Raw genomic sequence first — 7,064 nt, 5'->3', positions numbered from 1 at the left:
CGCAACCGCTTGACCACCACCTTTCATTCCTTGTATCCTTGACAATGTCGACCAGACCACTCGTTAACGAATATGCATCTCGTGCATGAGGACCATGGAACATGACATCTCAGAATGTCTTTAGCCCGAAAGTTGGGCTTTCCAACCTCTATTCACACACATAGTTGATTAACGCGACCAAAAACTGTGCTCATACTGTGCTCATATGAGCTTGTTGTCGGGCGACGACGCGAGTGCCAGGCACCGCCTGAAACCCATGTCAAGGGCCCCTCCAGCAAACCCATGTCGTACTTGCCATCAGCTGATTATGAACTTGGGAAATTGAATCCCATCAATTGTCTAGCTGCAACCGTGGCCACCGCCTTGGATGACATCTTCGTCTTCAATTCGTTATCCACCGCCGCACATGTCATCGCAGCCACCGCTGCCCAGATCCAAAGGCGGCCGGCGGGCTGCCCTCATAGTCGCCCCAGCCATGCCACCACTAAAAAGATCTGGGACCGCCACCCCGATTTCAAGGTAGTTGATGTCAAGTTTGTGTCCAACATCTTCATTTCTGTGGTCTTCAAGCATGTGCATCGACATTGTAATGTAGTTGTTCATAGTTAGCCAAGCCTTTCTCCAGAGTTATCCGAAAGACTCTGTGTAACCCTGTTGCTTAATTAACAAATGTTTAAGTTTTTAGATATTAAAATTTGGTCCATATTTTCTTATATCAATTACAAAGTATTTGAATTCTTATCTTATCGAGAAAATATAGTTGGTGATACCGAGGTATGTATCACATCATTGACGTATAAAATGGTGAAAATGAACTATATTAAAATGAAGCAAGCGACCAACAATAACAAACACACAAAACTTTCCATTCAGTCATATAGAAGAGAAGAAATGAAACAACCGAGCTACTGATCAGTGATCACGGGCTAAAGGAAACAGCCTCCCTGAAGTTCCTGATGAACAACTGAATTGTCAAATCTTCTAGCTGCAATAAAGGAAGTGAGGCTGCATTTTGGAGGAAAAACATGACGATGTTCACTTTATTGTGAATTTAAAAACACTGTACAGAAGAGTGCAGCCTGAACACGGTCCTCACCAAACTGACACATTTCCTCAACAGGTGCATAAAAAGCACCAAAGAGTGCAGACCCGTCATGGCATATTTGTTTCCCGAAGTAGATAGATCCTCCTTGTAGCCGAGCTTGAAAGCAAATGACTGCTTCATACCTGATGCCAAGTCGCTGTAGCCGAGCTTGAGTACTGCTAAAAATTCCAGTCAGTGCAAAATTGCAAATACTGCTTTTGTGGAGTACAGCGTCACATTTCTCTGCACTTGCCTTAGTGCTCATTACAGATCGTACTGACAGCAGCATAGAGTATTGGAGACTTCAGCATGAGCACTGCAAAGTAAAAGTAAACCCACAGTTTCATACGGACCTATAACCAGAGCACTAAGACTAACATTTCTGAAAATGCATTCATATGAAGGAAACTGTCTGTTTTACAAAGATTAAAATATGTCAGGTGGCTGCTAGAAAAAGATTGTATACCTTCCAGTCACCATCAGAAGTCCTTACCCCTAAAGTTCTCCAACTAGTCTGTGTTAGACTACTTGGTCTACCTTTCCACGCCCATCGAAGGTTAAAAGATTCATAGACATTTCACACTCTTGTGATTTTGACACACCGCTAAATGACCCCAATGCTACAAGCAGGCAGTTTGGATTTCTTATACGGTCATACTGGCAGGAGGGTTTTATGCAAGCAAAAACTCAAGCTTCCTGAGCAGAGTCTTGTGCAAAATCAACAAAATCCATCGAAAAATTGGTACTTTGCAGGGAGCAATTTCATGTCCTTCATATATTTCCCTTTCCTTGAGAAGAGAGAAAACATCAATGAAGTAGTTGAAGCTTCAAGTGATATGCTCTTCCCATCAACTTTAGACAAATAATATCTGGCCTTGACGATCTCACCTTTTTCCAACAACAATCTGATGATGTCATTCATGAGACGGGAGCTGGGGACTATACCACTCTTGTCCATTGATGAAAACACATTGTTAGCATCTTCCACTGCTCCATCTTTTAGAAGATTCATAATCATTACTCCATAAGTAGATACATTAGGCACCAACCCACGAGCTGATATTCCAGCAAAAAGTTCCTTAGCTTCTTCTCTTCACCCAACCCTGTACATTGCATCGATCATGGTATTGACTATTGCAATACTGAACTTCACATTCATTGAACCTAATTTCTGGAACAGGGCAATCGCTTCGTCTGCACAATTATTTCTACAAAGACCTCCAAGTATTACATTGTATGAAGAAATGCTGACTGTTGTTCCACTTTCGATCATCTCATGGAACATTTCCCTTGCAGAAACTGTTAGAGTACGTAATGGGCCTAATGGGCCCATTAGTCTTAGGGTTAATTAGAGATAAGGGTCGCTTGCTTAGGGGTCAAGTAAGCCTTGCTTGGGAGTCAAGTAAACCTCTCTATATAAAGAGAGGAGATGTATCAATCTAATCAAGCAAGAATTAAGAAGGAAATCCCTTCCCTCTTGCCCGGCCGTGGGCAAAAAGGCCCCCGGCCGGCCCTCTTGCGCCCTCCTTCTAGCAGCGCCATAACAATTTGGTATCAGATAGCTCAGTTCCGATCATGTCTTCGCCGCCGCCCACCCCGTCGCTTCCGCTGCCGACCGTCACCACCGCGCCGCTGGCCATCTACACCGCGCCGCTGCCCTCCCCGTCCGCGCCGCTGGTCACATCCTTTGGCGCCGCCACCGCACCACCGGCCGCCGCCTACACCCCGAAGGAGATCACCGGGGTCCTCAACGACCTCGTCACAGCCGTCCAGGGGATCCGGTTGTAGCTGGCATGCCCTTACGGGCCGCCGCCACCCCTGCCGCCGACCGCCGCCATCGGGCTGCTGGCCCTGCCGTAGTACTCGCCGCAACCAGGGGCCTCCGAGGCGTTCGCTGGGACGCTGCAGCCCCAGCTACAGCTGCCGCCGCCGCCGCGCAGTGGCCGCAATGGCCGACGTCGGCTCCCGCCAAGCCTCTAGCCCATCGCCTCCAGCGCCCATCGCCGCCTCCGCGCCGCCGTGGCTGCCGTGGCAGCCGCCACACCAGGCGGCCTTCGCCGCGCTCGCCGGGCCACTACAGCAGCCGCTGCAGCTGCCATCCATCGCCACCACCGCCCAGCCTTGGCTGCAGTGGCAGCCGCCGCTCCTGGTGGCCTCCGCCGCGCCCGGTGCTCCGCCGCAGCAGCCGCTGCCGCTGCCCGGTGCGCCACCGCAGGAGCTGCAGCAGCCACCGCTGGTCAGCTCCGGCCCCGCATCGACCGCGCCGGCGGGAGTCCCGCTCCACCAAGTCCAGTCCCCGCCGTCGTCGTCACCGCTTCCTTCTTGGATCGCTACCCGCCACGTGTCGGCGGCGGTGAGGCTGCAGTCTGCTGCACGCGGCCTCCTAGCGCGTCGGCGTGTGCGGGAGATGCGTGGTCTGGAGCTGTCGCTCCTTCAAGTTGCCCTTCGCTGCGCAGAGGACCTCGATCTCATCCGCTGCGTCGGGGATCTTGGGCCCCCAAGGGCGGGGGGCCTACTGTTTTCCCCGCGGGCAGCGACCTCAAAGTCTGTGACATCGGGCGGTTGGGGGGGCGCACCCCTCCTCGTCATTCTCCAACACAAGCCCTCCACTCTTTCCTGTGCGGTGCAAACCAACAGCCGTCCAGCAGGGAGAAGGCATGGTGTCACCGACAGCAGCGCACCGCGTAGCACCACTGCATTCCGCCACCGGCCACCGCGAGGGCGCCTCTGCTGGTCACTCTTGCGACCACTTCTAGGTGGTCATACACATGCACTCCTTTTGTCCAGGTGGTGTCCATGAAATCCAAGTGGCTGTACGCGTGCACGTCCTACGTGCGGATGGTGTCCACTTTTTGTTAAGGGGTCCAAAATAATGTGTCCCAGCCCATTTCAGGTTGAGAATAATAAAACAAGCCGAGATGTAAAAGGCTTGTTTTTAGGTGTTAGGTTTGTGTTGCGTCGAGTCATGGTTATAAGTTGGTTAGGCTGCAGCTCGAGGACAAACTGCATGTCCAGGTGGGGTGTAGTGTTAGAGTACGTAATGGGCCTAATTGGCCCATTAGTCTTAGGGTTAATTAGAGATAAGGGTCGCTTTCTTAGGGGTCAAGTAAGCCTTGCTTGGGAGTCAAGTAAACCTCTCTATATAAAGAGAGGAGATGTATCAATCTAATCAAGCAAGAATTAAGAAGGAAATCCCTTCCCTCTTGCCCGGCCGTGGGCAAAAAGGCCCCCGGCCGGCCCTCTCGCGCCGTCCTTCTAGCAGCGCCATAACAGAAACAGATCTCCCAGAGCGAAACAACCCATCCATTATGACGCAATATGAACACAGTGTCAGGTTTAATTCTCTTACGCGGCATATCTCTGAACAGAGTCAAACCATCATTGATCCTTCCATTTCTACAATAGCCATTAACAAGTGTATTGTATGTAATAACATCAGGCTCAACACCAACTGATTCCATGACATCAAGTACTTTTAATGCTTTATCCATCTTCCCGACTAAGCAGTATCCGTCAATCAGTGAATTAAGTAAAATGTCATCAGGCCTCTCACCCATGTCTATAACCAAGTCAAAGATATCATGTGCATCCATAACCCTTCCTTCTTGGCAGAGACTCTTTATTACTGAACTAAAGAACGAAATGTTAGGACGAGGAATACCTCTGTTCATCATTTCAGAAACCAACTGCTTAGCTTTAGCCAAATCACCATCTATGCAAAAACCCTGAATCAACGCGTGATAAACAACTTTGTTCGGTTGTACTCCCAAGGCAATCATCTGATTGAATTTTTCCATGGCCTCAGTCAGCCTACCCAATCTGGAAAGTCCAGCTATTATGCTGGAATAGGTGACTATATCAGGATTCACTCTGCGTTCCTGCATTTTACTTGTTATCAGCATAGTTTCATCCATCATTCCACGTTTAGAATATGCATCAATTAATATGTTGAAAACATGGCAGTCGGCTGCAATACCATTGTTTTCCATTGAATTAAAGACATCAATCATATCAGGAAAGCATCCTTCAGTAGCATACCCATGAAGCAAAATACGGTATGAGACGATATCCGGTTTGTGGCCCTTTGCTGTCATCGAATAAAAAAATTCTGCAGCTTCTTTGCTTCTTCCATGCTTGCAATGGTAAGTCATTAAGGAGTTGCAAGTAAAAATATCTGGTATAAGGCCCCGGCTTTTCATTTCTCTAAACAATTTAACAGCCTCTTTCCACCGCCCAGGTGTGGAATATCCATGGATCATGCAATTATATGTCACTTCATTGGGTTGAGCACCATTAGCAACCATCTGACGAAGGACTAGCTCTGATTTGTCCATTGCCCTGGCCTTGCACAACGCATCAATAATTGAGCTATATGTCACCACATCAGGCACAATCCCTTGCTGTATCATTTCATCGAATAGATTGCACGCCTTGCTGGTTTCGCCTTCCTTAAAGAAACCATGGATGACTGTGCTATATGCCACTACATTGAGAGAGCAGGCACCTTCTTTTTCCACCAGCATCTGGAGCAGCTCGAGCGCCCGCTGACACATGCTATTGTCGCATAAGCCCTTCAGAACAATGGAGTATGAGAAGGCATTAGGCACACAGCCGAGCTCGGACATCATGTGAAGCAGCACGTTCACAGCCTCATCCTGTGAAGCAGCACGTTCACAGCCTCATCCACCCCGTATCTTCAAGCCCGTCCTGAGGATACAGCCGAATAAGGCAAGCCCTAGGTCTGGGCGACGCGCGCGGCAGCAGCAGTCCATGAGGATGTTGTAGGTGCAAACGGTGGGCACCGCCACCTGCGGGCCGGCTTCTTCTCTGCACACACGGTTGAAGAGAGCAAGGGCGAGGGCGAGGGCGGGGCCATCTTTGATGCAGGCAGTGGAGGACGTAGCACGGGCGAGGGCGGCAAGGAAGCCGTTCAGGGAGCGCTCGGGGACCGAGGTGGCCTGCCGAAACAATTCGTCGAACAGGTTGTGTGCATCATCTCGACAGAGCGTCCCGGCGCGCAGGCGCTCTGTGGCCGCGGCAAAGGCGTCGCGGGGAGACCAGGAACGTGAGGGCGGCGAGGTGGAGGAGAGGAGCCGGCGGTGGAGGCGGACGCGGGACATCGGCGTGGTGGAGCAATGGCGGAGGCGGAGACCGGACTTGGGCTGGGTGTAAGAGGAGCGGCGGAGGCGGAGGCGTTGAGTCGGCAAGGTAAAGGAGGACGGGGAGGGGAGACCGGACGCCGGCTAGTCCACAGCCATTGGATCTCGTCCTGTCATCAAGATTCGCTCTAGCTTGTTTTGTCGTTGTGGTGCGTCCCCCTCCTGTCGCTTGTCGTTCTCTATGTGCGCGGCTCATCTTGTTAGCGGCCTGTTTGTTTCTGCATTTTTTTCACGGGCCTCGTTTGTGTTGTTGGGCTCGTGGGCTGTTTTTTTGTGTGAGGTCTGAAGATGAGGGGGCGGGCGTTTCATCTTTTTCTCCACGTTATATGGTTCTTTGTGCTGAAGCATTCAGTTCGGCCGTTCCCCATTCCTCTTCCGCCGTTCCCCATTTTCTCTCTAGCAGCTGGTGCTCGAGGCGCAGGCGAATTCTGGAGGGAGAGAAGGAGAGGGAGACGCATCGTAGGTAGTCTTTTTTTGTTCCTCCTTCCTATGTATTTGTCCTTTGTTTTGTTTTTTGTTACTTTTGCTCACTGATTCTAGCAGTATACATCTAGGGTTCGTCCCCTCAATGTCACAAATGTCTCCAGTTATGGGTAGGTTTCATTAGCAGCTGCACATTTTCTTCTTGGTTTCTTGTTTGTTTGTCTTTATATTTAGGGTCCATCCTCTCCAATCTCGCGAAATGTGGATTAGGGTTCATCAATTTTTTTGAATCTATATAGAGTATGCTCTGCTTTGTTTTTTCAGTTCATCTTTGATTAAAGGGTCTATCTGTTGAATTAAATTATGAAATGATTATTTTATTAGGAGTATGTTTGTCT

General features: G+C 50.0%; 1 pseudogene; it reads right to left on the bottom strand.

Moving 5' to 3' along the window:
• Window positions 1-802: 802 nt before the first annotated feature.
• LOC119350161 lies at window positions 803-6,439 on the bottom strand (annotated as a pseudogene).
• Between the last annotated feature and the right edge of the window lie 625 nt (window positions 6,440-7,064).

The sequence above is a fragment of the Triticum dicoccoides genome, chromosome 1B, assembly GCF_002162155.2.
Source record: "Triticum dicoccoides isolate Atlit2015 ecotype Zavitan chromosome 1B, WEW_v2.0, whole genome shotgun sequence".
NCBI lineage: Eukaryota > Viridiplantae > Streptophyta > Magnoliopsida > Poales > Poaceae > Triticum > Triticum dicoccoides.
This window is presented reverse-complemented; position numbering and strand designations above follow the sequence as displayed.